The 14445-nt window shown below is 38.5% G+C and overlaps 1 long non-coding RNA gene across 1 annotated transcript; it reads right to left on the bottom strand.

Annotated features, from left to right (window-relative positions):
• Window positions 1-7797: 7797 nt before the first annotated feature.
• Window positions 7798-13707, bottom strand: LOC145980327 (uncharacterized). The gene is made up of 3 exons (XR_014440844.1): window positions 13584-13707; window positions 11912-11957; window positions 7798-7905 (listed from the first exon to the last, which is right to left on the bottom strand). It is a non-coding gene; the product is annotated as an uncharacterized LOC145980327 (long non-coding RNA).
• Between the last annotated feature and the right edge of the window lie 738 nt (window positions 13708-14445).

Below are 14445 nucleotides of genomic sequence, written 5' to 3'. Positions count from 1 at the left end.
TTGTCGAATGACGCACAGTGTCAGAGCTAGAGGATGCCGAAATCGTGTGAAAATGGACTTCACACCTCCATATGCCGACAAATGGTACTCATATAAAAGATGAGGCACGATATCCGGAGAATAAAACACACCTGGGCTAGCGAATGATGGACAAATCGCGTGTCGAAAATGAATGCGGCAGGGATTCCCCACAAGAACTGAGGGATTCCCGGGAATATATCCGACATGGAACGCAGGTATCGAATGGGGGTACAAAGGGAAATGACGAAGGTCACAGCACATGAAGAACATTTCGCCAGGAAGTGTCCGAAAAGCAGGCTGCAGAAGGGGACTCCCCAGAGAAGAGGGGACACAGACAACATGTGCAAGAGGTGTACTATGATGACACACACGTACAGAAAAATAGTATTCTTTATTGGCTGTGGAAATGACATACGATACATATCACAGACGATGTTGAAAACGTCCCCCAGCCACATCTACGCACAGACGGCATCGGCGTAGCAGGGACGCTCTGGTATGCTCAAATACGTTGGGTATGTCAGTGATCATCCCAGCAGCGACGGTAACTAGAGCAACGAGGTCCTCCACACTTTCCACCGGGGTTTCGTAGACCAGCCTCTTCATTTTCCCCACAAGAAGAAATCTAGCATTGTGAGGTCGAGTGACCGAGGTGGCCACAGAACAAGTCCTTCGCCTACCAATCCATCTATCACAGTATGTATTGTTGAGTACAGCTCTGGCTTGGCGGTCAAAATGTGCAGGGGCAGCGTCATGTTGATACCATACATCTTGCCTAATTGGAAGGGGTACAATTTCCAACAGTTCAGATAGAACTTTCCGTAGGAACACACAATAGTTCCCACCGGACAAAGTATTGGGCAACACGTACGGACCTATCAGGTTTTCCCGACAATGCCACACCACACATTCACTGCAAACCGTCGCTGAAAATGACGCTCTATGATTGCATGCGGGTTTTGAACATCCCACACGTGACTATTATGGGTATTGATGACGCCTTCTCTGGTGAATAGTGCCTCGTCGGTCCACAACACTGCATTTGGAAAATTGGGGTTTGCAAGGGTTTGTTGCAAATACCACTGACAAAAATCAAGGCGTAGGGGAAAGTCCGTCGGTTGCAGGTGTTGCACCTTCTGCACTTTGTATGGGTGCATTCCCTCATCGTGCAGCACGCGTAACACATTGGTATTGTGCGTGTGTCGCACATGGGCAATGGCACGGGTGCTGGTGCCTGGCGTCTCCCGTATCCTGTCCAACACTTCCTCCTCAAATTGCACACTGCGCACACTGCGCGGTCTGCCACGATCCCACACCCTATGTAGTACAGATCCAGTTTCACGTAAACGAGCATCCACCTGTTGAAACAGGACACGTGATGGTAGGCGCCGATTTGAAAATCGTTCGCGATACACACGCCTTGCCTGATGGCTGTTTTGGTGTGTCTCACTGTAAACGAGATGCATATCGACAAGCTCGTTGGTGGTGTATGTCGCCATTGTCAGGCTCACAAAGGAGCACACGAATACGTACGAAACTAACTTGTGATGTACCGTTCACGACTACAGCACTGAACACTCCACACAGGTGTCCACCCCGTACGGACAACACAGATGGTACGCACTACGTACTTCCTAACGGTCACTTTAGCAATGTGCTCAATTTCACCACACGCCTCAGGATGAACACCTTGCGACAACACGCGTAACTGACAGGCAGATCGCTCGTCGCGTACACTGATGCGTTGTTTGTACGTACGTATACCAGCGATAGCGGGCCGTGACAGGTAGCATCCCGCTGAGCGCCTCTAGAAGAGCTTTATGTACTACTACGTCTTCCGTCGTAGTATTTGGAGCCGATATCAGTACGTGCTGGTCGTTCTCTCACCTGTATGTACGTATTTCATTTCTACGTACAGCCTTGGATACTACTTGTGTACGTGGGTGTGATCATAGTACACCTCTTGCACATGTTGTCTGTCCCCCCTCTTCTCTGGGGAATCCCCTTCTGCAGCCTGCTTTTCGGACACTTCCTGGCGAAATGATCTTCATGTGCTGTGACCTCCGTCATTTCCCTTTGTACCCCCATTCGATACCTGCGTTCCATGTCGGACATATTCCCGGGAATCCCTCAGTTCTTGTGGGGAATCCCTGCCGCATTCATTTTCGACACGCGATTTGTGCATCATTCGCTAGCCCAGGGGTGTTTTCTTTGGGGATATCGTGCCGCATCTTTTATATGAGTACTATTTGTCGCCATATGGAGGTGTGAAGTCCATTTTCACACGATTTCAGCATCCTCTAGCTCTGACACGGCGCATCATTCGACAAAATTCCATTTACAATTTCGTCTTCATTTCACTTGGCGATTCACCTTCTCCACGTTGTAAACGGAACTTTGCAGCACCCTCTCTCTTACACTCCACATTTTCTTCTTGCTTCTTTTCTTGTTTTCCTCTTTATTCTTTTCTAATCGATTCTCGCATCTTGTTCCATTTCCTTTCGCTTTGTCTCCGATGGACACAATTATTTCAACGAAGTGTTTATCCATCCGCATGTGAATGTATATTCCCAGTCACATTCTTCATGCATGTTAATACACTCCTCACAAAAAGTTTGGAATATTGTTACGTTAGACAATAGGTTAAAAACACGGCCTTGGAATGCAACAACACATGATATCTGTCTGGTAGACGTTCTCGTCTTTAAGCCGACATATGCCACCGTGGCTATCACATATTGCCTAATACGAGTATAATAATCTTCCAAACTTGTTGTGCCTAATATAACAATATTCTATACATTTTGTGAGGAGTGTATAATAAAATAAATGTGAATTAGGTTTAAGCTTGTGTTGCATCAGATTTTGCCCTTCCAGAACAAAAAAGAAAAATACAAGGCACATATACTTGATTTTATGTATTCGGCGACAGTGATAGAAAGTGCAATGGTAAAAAATCGTGATGTTTCTCGTAAATTAAAGGCATGTTCTTGGACATAGTATTTTCATCGTAAGAGTTTTTGACAGAAAGAGTTTTCTTACTCCTTGGGGGTCACTTTTCTTAGCTTACAAGGTTTGTACAACTGACAAATATATCTGAATGTTTGCATTAGGGGCGTTTGGGTGCCAACATTTGAGGAGGGCAATATACTTTATTTTGGTAGAAAAGACTTAGCCTAAAGAGGTCATAGTGTGGGGGCAAGAAAGTGGCAAAATGTGGCGGGGGAAACTGCATCTCCCACCTCCCGCTACCCCTAATCGCCGCCACTGAATGTTTGGATTAAAATGAACGTCTTAATTAGGAATAGTTTAAAACGCACACGGAAAACCAATTTTTTTTGTCCATGAAGTATTGCTAGGCTAATGAAAGACTATTTTGACAAAATATCACTCATAAGTAATAGAAAAGTAAGATTGGAAAATCTGTTCAGAATTGAAGAGATTAGCTAACTTGATATTCGTTTTCTGAACTAAGTCATGTTACTCATGCGGGGAAGCAATGCATGTATGGTTACATGAACGTATTTTTTGAGGTAACAAAATTTTTAGGACACAAGGAATTCATCGAAGTTGATCACCGTACCAGTAATAATTCATCTATTTTTCATAGATGACTCGGGTTGTATGGCGTGACCATTTCAAACACAATTTCAACCTCTATCCTGTGCAGCATACCATGGAAATTTATTTTTGAAGGGCAACGAGTCCCTGGCGCTTAGAAGCACAGTCGAAGTAATAATAATTAATGGAGGTTTGTATTTTGAGTGTCCTCGTGTGTTTGTTTTCGCTCCTTCGTTACTTGCATCTAATAACCATTGAACCTTACCGTCGTCATTATCAAAATTAGCAGAAAAAAATTCTTAAAATAAAACAAATCACCCACAACTTACTCTTCCAAAAATGGAGTTTAATTAGTACATACCACTTCGAAAGTTGAGATGGTAGTTTCTACTAATGAGACACATTGCACAAGGCAGCTAATTCCGTAAACAATGACATTCTTTTCCAAAAGTCTCAAATATTTGTCTCAGGCAATACACCCTCTTAAAATGGACGCATCTTCTGTGGTGGTAAAATGACACGTTTGTTGGCAGCTCTTTTTGTATATTTTTCCTCCAATGGCATAACGCTATCGCATTATAATGAAGAGGTTCTGTGTTCGACTCCCTTCTCCTCTGGTGGAAGCGCAATGCACAGTGGTTCGGACTACACGTTCAACTGTAGGTTTAGTCCCGATTAGCCTATCTGAGCATAAAAGAGCGCTTAAAAACAAACTCACAAAAACGTCTTCTGGATATTCGTGACGTAACTTTGTTTCTTTACTTCAGTTGCATCTACAGATTCTCTCGACATTTTTTGCTCATTCATGTGGCAATATTTATGTGGCAAACGAGGATTTCTAAATATGATAAGCCACTCATTAGCAATTGAATAATTCTGTATCTTTTCCATACATGACTGGTTTATCAACATTTATTCAGTTCGGTATTCTAGTGATTATTGTGATTCCTTCTTATTAGTAGAATGGATATAAAGTTGATATTCCACATACCATATTGGTATTTGAAGATGACAGGTATATAAAAATTGTAATGAAAAAAAGGGACACTTCGGGAATTTCAATGTAGAGTTAATTAAAACTATACTACACTCTCTAGCATACTAAAACCCGAAGCTTCATGGCTGCAGCAACACAAGTCTTCCATCTGTCCCTATCCTGGGCAAGATCAATCCAATCTTTTCCATCCTTACCGATTTCCTTTAGGTCTATCTCAACGTTATCCTCCATCTTCGACTTAGCATTCCTACTGTTCTCTTACCATCAGATTTCCCAACAAGAATCCTGTAAACTATTTTTTCCTCTACCATTCGCGTCACATGGCCTTCCCATCTAAGTCTTCTTGATTAAATTATTCTAATAATAATTAAAAAGTCAAAATAATTTATTGTGTTGCTGGAGGAAGTGACGCTAAGATGATGTTTTTATTTGTTTATTTGGAGATTACTTTAACCGTACTCAGGACGCGATTTATATCTGTACGTGGAGGCCCTGAGCTTACAGCAACAAGACCTCACTCCATCCCCCTCTACACAGTCTCATTATAACTTCTCGCCAAGTTACATGGTGTGGTTTGTTATTATATTTTAACCACATCCGAATTACGTATTTTTTAAATGATGTGGTACATTTCAAAGCAGTCTTTCTCAGTGAAGTCCTGGAGCTGCAGTCCTCAAGTTCACCCTAAATTCTGATCTTATCTTGATCATACCCTGCATAATTTTGATCCTCCTAAGCCTACTAGCTGGTTTTAATCAGAGAAGTGTTGATTTTATCATATTTTTTTTGTTTCAATAGCTCTAGTAATTACTTTCACTTTCTAATTACAAAATTGACCTTATAATGGGTTGATAATATGTGAACATTTCTAGCATAGATAATATTCACAAGTAAAATATACATGTTATGATTTGGATTGGATTGGTTTGATGTTTTAAGTCCACTTTATGCACAGTTTAAAGGGGGATCCGAACCACTATGTGCCTCCACCGGGTATCGAACCCGGGATCCCTTGATTACAAGGCAACGAGGCTAGCACTGCGCCATCTGAGAGGCCCATACATGTTATGAACCCAAGAATACACTTATTTATTGTCATTCACATTTCCCTAAGTATATGTACTAATTGAATTTCATTGGGTGTGCAGTCGGGTGGGCACGGAAATTTTTGGGTGGGCCCTTGTCCACCCGTGCCAAACCCTGTCGCCGTCCGACATCATACAGTCACTTTGTTGCTGTGTAACGGCACGTCTTTCAGTACACGCCCCAATATCGGAAATTTTGCCAATTTACGAAGCCATTGGGATGAAAATGGGCCTCGTCTGACATCCACAAACAATCAATTGCAGCATTAAGACAGTTGTTTTGCAAAACTATAGATATCATCGTAATCCCTTCAAATACGTGAAATTACCTTGAGCTGTTCTTAAACAGGTTTGTGTAGATACTCAACATGAGAAGCACGAAAAAATTTACTTCAAACTAATATTTTTACAATATTTCAAGAAACATATGCCTAAAATATGATCCGTAACTATTAAGCATTAATAGCTCAAGGATATGTATTTACTAAGTTTTATAAATTCCAGAGGTATTAAGCATTTTAAATAAATTAACGCACTGCCAGCTAGCGCTAAAAATTGAAAATATTGTTGTATAGTTCCGGACACTTCTGGGTTGTAATGATCCCATTTGCTTTCAATGGAATCGTTACAACCCAGAAATGAATAATATATGGATGAAACACTTTAATGTCAATCTTGTTGCATTCACAATGAAATGTGATATTTCGGATGACAGAGTAGCTACCTAGTGGATGGAGTGTAATCTGGCAACCGTGAATTAGTTGAACCTTCTCGAACAACCTATGCTGTTGTCATGTATACATAAATGATTTTTAAGAGAACGTAAATAGGAAGTTAGTCAAATATTTACTTTATAGCTAACTAAAACACAGTCCTTCCCTCGATGACTATTGCTCTCTCCACGAAAACAGTCCAGTCAAGGTCGGAGCTTCCCCTTGCCTCCTCCATACCCCTGGCCCTCCAGGGTTGCCACACTTCTTCTAAGCTGCTCAGTCGACAATTCGCACGTTGTACGTATGCGGTTGATACCGTCGGTTGAAATTATTGCTCATTGGCAACACTGTTGGTGGGCGGTGTGACCTTGACTGAACTATTTTCATGACTTGAGCTTTAACAGATTCCTTGTCAACATTGTTCTTAGAAAATAAGTCTTCTAGGCATTAAGTTTTAATATTTTTGTTGAAAACATGATTTTGTTATTGATTTGAACACAGTTGAAAAAAATTCAGAGATGTTTAAAACAGAGAAAAACGTTTTATTTGTTTCCTTTTTAAAAAATACGAATCCTGATATAAACCACTCCGCCGCAGAGTTCAGCTGAACAATATATATATATATATATATATATATATATATATATAAATGGATGTATGTGTGTGTGTGGGTGTGTATATTTGTTTGTTCCGGCATAACTCTCGAACGCCTGGAGCAATTTCAACCAAATTTGGTACACGTATCACTTGCAATCTGCAAATAATATATTAAGGTAAGACACTCCTGGCACCCCTAGGGGTGGGGTGGGAAGGGGTGACATGTAAAAAAAATCGAGAACCACCGATATTAAATTCCGCACAGACAGACATCCGTGACTGTATGCAATCCGCACAACAATAGTGTTTTTTCGGGTTGTCTAACATTCAGGCTGTGTTCCGAATGGAATCCATAGTTTTCGTGACACTCCCAATGCGGTTCAACTCCAAGTTCATCACCTATCGGCATAGGGTTGAGAGGGGGTTAAAAATAAAATGCCACAAATGACGTAGATTAGTGTCAAATCCATAGGTTTCGGAGTCGCTAAGCTAATTGGTGACAATCACGATCACATTTAAAATTAGTTACATTTTACACAATAGTTAGAATTCATTATTTTTCCTGTCTAATACAAGATTGAGATATATTAATACCCGGGCAACGCCGGGTAATCAGCTATAGCAGATAAAAGTACCTTTAATGCATTTCTGGTTGTATTTTGGTGCACCAAAAATGCATTATTATCAGTTATGCACTTGAATGTTTTACTTGAGTCAACTTATTTGTATCAACTGACACATCTTGGATTCTATGGATGATTTAGACGTCCAAAATAACCGGCAATGAAAACACAGTATTATTATAATTTATATTTTATTGCTGTGCATTTTTAACTACTTTTTGCATTATTATCAAATGGATATGCAAAATATAATTTTCTAGTATCAGACTACATGCCTTAAGTTGGCTTGGAAACGATTTGGTGCATATCTGTGGATAAAGAAACGAAAATGCATTAGTTTAAGGCTGTTGCAATCTTATTAAATAAAAATGACTATTATAAAGACTTGTTGTTTTCTAGCTGTTAAAATCTTATTAAATATGAATGACTATTATAAACACTTGTTGTTTTCTGGCTGTTGCAATCTTATTAATTAAAAGTGAAAATTATAAACACTTTTTGTTTTCTTACAATTCAATTAGTATGTAAATTTCTTAGATTTATGGCATGTTTCATACTTTTAATCATCGTTGCAGGAACGTGGACGTATATTCTAGCACCCTAACAGTGCGCTCGAAATCCTTCAATTAGATTCTTTGTACCTCCTCAAATCATTTGACAAACGCAAGGTTCTTCCGTTCAAAGATATTTTTTTTCTGTCACAAAGCTGAAAAAAGTATTTTGTCTACATTACCTCTCTATCCAAAATAACCAAAACGACCGTGAACCTATACCTACAACAAATTACGTCACTTGATCTGTGCCCTTTCAATAAATTAAAGGGAAATAAAACCTATAATGATATCTACAGGTTATCTGTTACTTAATTGTACATGATTTAAAACATTTTAAAATCAGCTTCTAAATATCCATAAAATTTATGAAAAACTATTACCGTTTTATTAACAGTTCAAGGTTATGCAACTTTTTTTTTAAAAAAAAGGTGGCTATGTGTCCTCTTCTAAAATATGATTGCTCATGTTTGGTGTGAGCGTGTGTATAACGTACCCTACTAAATCAAAAACGTTCGTGCGTCACTGGTTAATACTTAAAGTTATATTTTTACATGAAGAAAGTTTAACTTTAAGTCCACTTTATGAATATTTAAGCTAATCGGGGTTGTTTGCACATTAATACATGCTGAATTACTTAAATTTCAACTTATGTAGCACATATACTTCGTGTGATGGTTTTCGGTGTAATATAGAAAATATAGAGGAGGTATTTGGAGCTGCGTATTTCAAACATTCAAAATTTTTATCTAATATGTACATGTTGTATCACAGATAATGTATATTATAGTCGCAAGTTAAGCGTTTTTCGATAACATACATCGTCCGGGGGGGGGGGGGGGGTCTGGTGACTGCAGGCTTAACCATCGACAGCGTTAAAATTCAGCAGCGCCATCTCTTATTCTTTTTGTCATAAGAAGGGGAAGAAAGAGTGCGAGTGGTGCCTCTCAGTGCCTCTCAACGGATTATTTCGAAACTTTTTGCGGACGGCAATTCCCAGCGCAGCGCACCAGTTTTCCTGCATTGGATCCAGGTCTGCTTATTATTACATTGTCTGTGGTAGTACTTTAGAAGTCACTAGCGTAGATAGAATTTTTTTCTGGGTGAAGTCAAGAATCTCTCATATCAATATGTGCACCGATTTATTTGTAGCGACTCAAAATAAATAATACAAAATATAATGCTTTTCAGTTAACATTCATTATTATTGTAATCAAAACTTTGCCCAAACGTAATTACCAGATTTGCTTTGGGTTTAGTTTACTTTGTGAACACTGCACAAATGCATACAACGCGTTGGTTTTAATTTCCCTAGTTACACAGTAATATATATCTATACAGGGTGTCATTTTAATGGCGCCCACGGACCACGGAAACGTATAGAGGACATCAAAACAAACAACTTTTTTCAGTAAGATTTTTCTCGTTGGTGCGTCATTTCGGCGCTACAGTCGTTCAAAAAAAAGACCGTTTTGCCGCCTGAATGCTGGCAACCACACACAACATTTGATTGCATTTGTGACGTCATATCCCGTCGTGGAGCGATGCGTTCCAGGGTTGCCAGGAACACTCATATTCTGTGAAAAATGACATAGCTACAATCAGCCACATTATGTACCATAAAAGGAAACGAGAAAACACGTTCTTTAACCTAATAGGAAGTAAACAAACGATACGAAAAATGGTAGAAAGAAAATAGAATTCAAGTGGAAGTGGTCATATCGAATTTTGTCTCAGCTTACATGTCAAATATTTGCAAATCTAGTTACCAAGTTGGCATCTACAATTTAGTTTATCCACTTCGTCCTTCTGATACTAGTTGTCTGTGACACACTGAACAAATTGCAAAATAGAAATGAAAGAACTCAAAATGCCAAAGTAAGCAACACATAATATAATTCAGGACATTATGAGGCAAGTGACAAAAATGGTTGAAAATACAGGGATATTAGTAGTAATACAAGCTATCCGACGACTGTGTTTATCTACTCACCGGATACACATGTAATAGTTTGCAACTGTGTACAGGGCAGAACTGATTCATAATTAGATTGTTACTGTTGTTGTACGTGTTTTAGACGTAATGTAACAACACAACATGAACCTCGGATACATCCGTTATCAGCACAAAAGTACCACAGGGCATCTGGACACAAACCTGTAGATATCAACCTTGCAACGAGATTTGCAAATATGTAGCTGGGCGTAAACAGCCACATGTAAGCTGTAAGTTCAATAAAATGTATTCTCGTTGATATTTGACATATAGGCTGAGACTAAATCCGATATTGACACTTCATTTTGAATACGTTTTTACCATTTCTCATACCGTTGGTTCACTTCCCCCTTCCCCTGAGATGACTGCTGATCTTCTGGCTGGTAGGCTATGATGTTCGGTCTACTGGACGCATTTCTCGATTCGTTTTACATCTAATCATGTGATTGGTAGTTTGTCAATTTTCACAAAATTTGTGTGTTCCTTGCAACCCTGCTGTGCGCTGTTTCGCTGCAGGAAATAACGTCACAGTTACGATCAAATGTTGTGTTGGGTTGCCAGCATCCAGGCGGCAAAACGGTCTTTTTTGAACGACTGTAGCGTCGAATCGACGCACCAACGAGAGAAATGGTACTGAGAAAAGTTGTTTATTTTGATGTCCTGTATACGAATCTGTGATCCGTGGGCGCCATTAAAATGACACCCTGTATATATATATATATATATATATATATATATATATATATATATATATATATATATATACACAGAGAGAGAGAGAGAAAGAGAGAGGTGTTGGTACAGATTTCTAAGCACACAGCGAAAATTCAGTGCCCTTTGCACGCATCTCGGTAAATTAATTATTATTATTATTAATTAAATATAAAGGAAGATAAATTTGCCTGTAAATTCTTATCCCTCCGAAAGTTCCTACCGTTACAGGAAGCTGTTTCGAAGAAGTTCTCTCTACCACCAAGTGATGGTATGTGTCTCGTATTTCTACAATGACAACTTGTCAATGTAAGAAAATTAATTTGTTTGGTAGAAGTTATGGGTTTTCGGGGACAAACAAGAATTAAAAATGAACGTTGATTTTAGCATCAGAATATTTTTATTATGGTTTTAAAATCTGTGCCGAATATTGTACAGAACCGGCCCGACAAAATGAGCTGTAATATGAAATATACCATGTAGATATTAACGTAATTCATACATGACATACCTTGGATAGTATGCCGTTGATTGTGATCAGAGCATGTGTTGAAAGTGTCCGTCATTTTCAAGAAGGCACGCCTCCATTCGCATTTGCATATTCTCCGTGACTCGCCGAAATGTTGTACATTAAAGCTTGTAAAATTCCGGGACTCCTTTATTACATGGCGACAATGTTATTAATACGCCATCGGGGGTTAAAGTGTGAAATTTCGCACGGAAGTGACACATGGGATCTGAGTGGAATGTCATTTCAAAACAAACTCTAAGAAACATATGTAACTCTACACACTCGGGTGGAGCCACATGCTGCAAATGTCGCTTGGGTGTCACTCGGAACGACTCAATTCTTTTGTAGCGTGCCTTGTGTTGACGCAGTGTGAAATAAACAGTATAGAATTCTTAATGTACAAAATAAGCGACCGGAACTTGATGCTCATCACATAATCTCCATTACGGCCGAGATCGAAAATGTGTGGAGCCCTACCTCTATATGCCTTATAACTGTATAAACTATATACATTTTTATTATAAGATAAAGCATTTGTTACTTACTAACAGGGCTATCATAGATATCAACATCGAAGCTTCTACATTCAGCCTACAGATCAAAAAAATAAACAATTAAATACATTTGAAAATCTAAATAAAAATCATAATTAAAATGACAAAATTTAACAACGTTTTAGTCTGGATTTATTAAGACTAATGTTATGCTCATTTTATATTCTTTGTTTCGTAGGATAATGAATAATTTAAAGCCAAAAATTTTACAAGCAGAACAATAAGAAAAGTAGTTTTCGACGATTTGATCGAAATTGAGAACTCAAACTAGCACATGGTTCTGCATAAAAACATTAGTAAAACACGCTGCTTGTTTTTATATCGTCAGTTGCAGTATGGTATGACCATTTTTATTTAAACTTTTCAACACAATAGCAAATATGTTTATGCATATTACAATCTAATTTTATTTCAAAAAATTAATATGAGGAATTACAGTATTATTTTCGTACATATTTCTAAAGTTTTATAAAATTGAGCCCTAGAGTCAAAATACGTTATTTTTCTATAAATGAGATGTTCCGACGATTCTATTTTAGAGGTTTCAACAAAATTATATTTTTATGTGGCCAGTTTTGGTTAATCGCGACGATGAGGATGAATGCTGGTGTGATGAAATTGATGAAGAGAAAACTAACAAAGAACATTCAAACCCATGCCGGGATTCGAACTAGTACCCGTGGCGTCGTAACGTGCTACGCTAACCACTCCGCCACGGTGTCCGTCCTAGTTGCGAACAGTCCTAGTTAAGAACGCTTGCTGCCTGAACAGGAATATACTTGAAGGATCATGTCCTAATCGCGCCTTGGGACCTATAACTTTCTCTCACACTTTCCGAGTCTATTTAACGATTATTTTTTAAAGGGACTCAGTTCCAGACTTCAGACTGGTCAGTGCTTTGTTGGATCATAGAAAATTCGACATGATTAAAGTAGTCGTCAAAGTATATATCATTTAATAATAAAAGTGTGGCCTATTTTTTTATAGGAATACGTACTGCACATTTCTTAACTGAAAAGAGCTTCTCATTTAATAATACAATTATTAACTTTATCTAAATTTCAAATTCAAATTTCAAAACTTAAGACACTGTTCTTAAAAATTTTGGAACATCACCAATCTCCTTATACTTGTTGGTACTCCTCGCCAAGAAACAAAAACACATTTTTCTTCCGTTTTACATCTTCAAGGCTCATTTCCATCCAAACAATCATGCCATTAGACTTTTCTGCCTATATAAGGGATTGCACTCTTGGACGTGGACTATCTAGCTCGCGGTTGATTGTGCGGTTCTATCCCTCCACTACATTATTTGTCCGGTGCTTCCTGTTGAACCAGTTCCACATCACTTAAGGCGCCAAAAGGGTTTTCGAGTTGTTAAAACACGATTGAAAGTCAGATTACGTCGACAGACTGAAAGGGTGAAATGACCTTGGAGGGATTTACAAAGCAGGTTGGCTATTGCTGTTAGTCAACGTCACTACCTTATCTGTTTTTGAAAACAGGTTTTCCAGTTTCATGTGTTCGCAATTTGGACATGAAATTATTTGTGTGTTCGCAATTAGGACGATTAAGGCGTTGTTCGCAATTAGGAATGTTCACAATTAGGACACCACCCTCCGCCACGGAGATCGGCGATCCTTAAAATCATGCAATAACTTACCAGCATTATAAAAGCAGAGAAAATTATTGCCACTGCTGCTCTTGCAAAGAACATTATTTCCTCGTTGAATCTCAAAGGTGAACAAATTTAGAGAAGTTTGTGAAAGTTCGATCAAGTGTCAATGGAGAACGAGTAACCGATAACAAACGTGTGGCATTTATATCTGAAGCTGTTCCTCGTAAATCTATTTAATACTTATTTTATAGTTTCCTTTATCAGCCCCTCGCCTATTCACGGTACTGTCATTTTGATTTATGGGGAAATGAAACGAATAAAACTAGAAGTTGATTTGCAGCCACGGAATCTCTGATCAGTGGTTCGGAACCCACTTAAAACTGTATAGATACTGATGCAGATATTTTGAAAGTTATTAAGATCATTGTACAAATATTCAACAAATTATTGTCTATTTTCATAATAAAAATCTGGGTAAATATTTTCCGTTTCAAAATACAATATTTCATGTAAACGAATTGAATAGCAACACTATATTGTAAAAGCAGTATTTACACCTTTTGTCATTTTCATATTTTTAAACGTAAACTAAAAATAATTGTTTTCCGTCATTTCTTGCGTTCGCCGACGGGGTTCGCTTATTTGGAAAGTTGAAATGGAGATTTTATTATTTAATATTTCATAGTTAATACTAAACAGAACCATCCTATTTCACACGGCGTGGACATTGAACACAATGGGATATGTCTAAAACTTACGAAAAGATCCTGCCATCGGAGGGGTTTGTACCTACGACCATTAGGTTGACAATCCTGAACGGTAACCACTACCTTACAAACTTTCGTTTCTTCTATTCGGACTTTGAAGAATTAGATAGAGCTGGCCAATGCGAAATGTATATGAAACT

Source organism: Lepisma saccharinum, chromosome 27, assembly GCF_977018435.1.
Source record: "Lepisma saccharinum chromosome 27, izLepSacc3.1, whole genome shotgun sequence".
Taxonomy (NCBI): Eukaryota; Metazoa; Arthropoda; class Insecta; order Zygentoma; family Lepismatidae; genus Lepisma; species Lepisma saccharinum.
The sequence above is the reverse complement of the archived record's forward strand: the minus strand, read 5'-3'. Positions and strand labels throughout refer to the sequence as shown.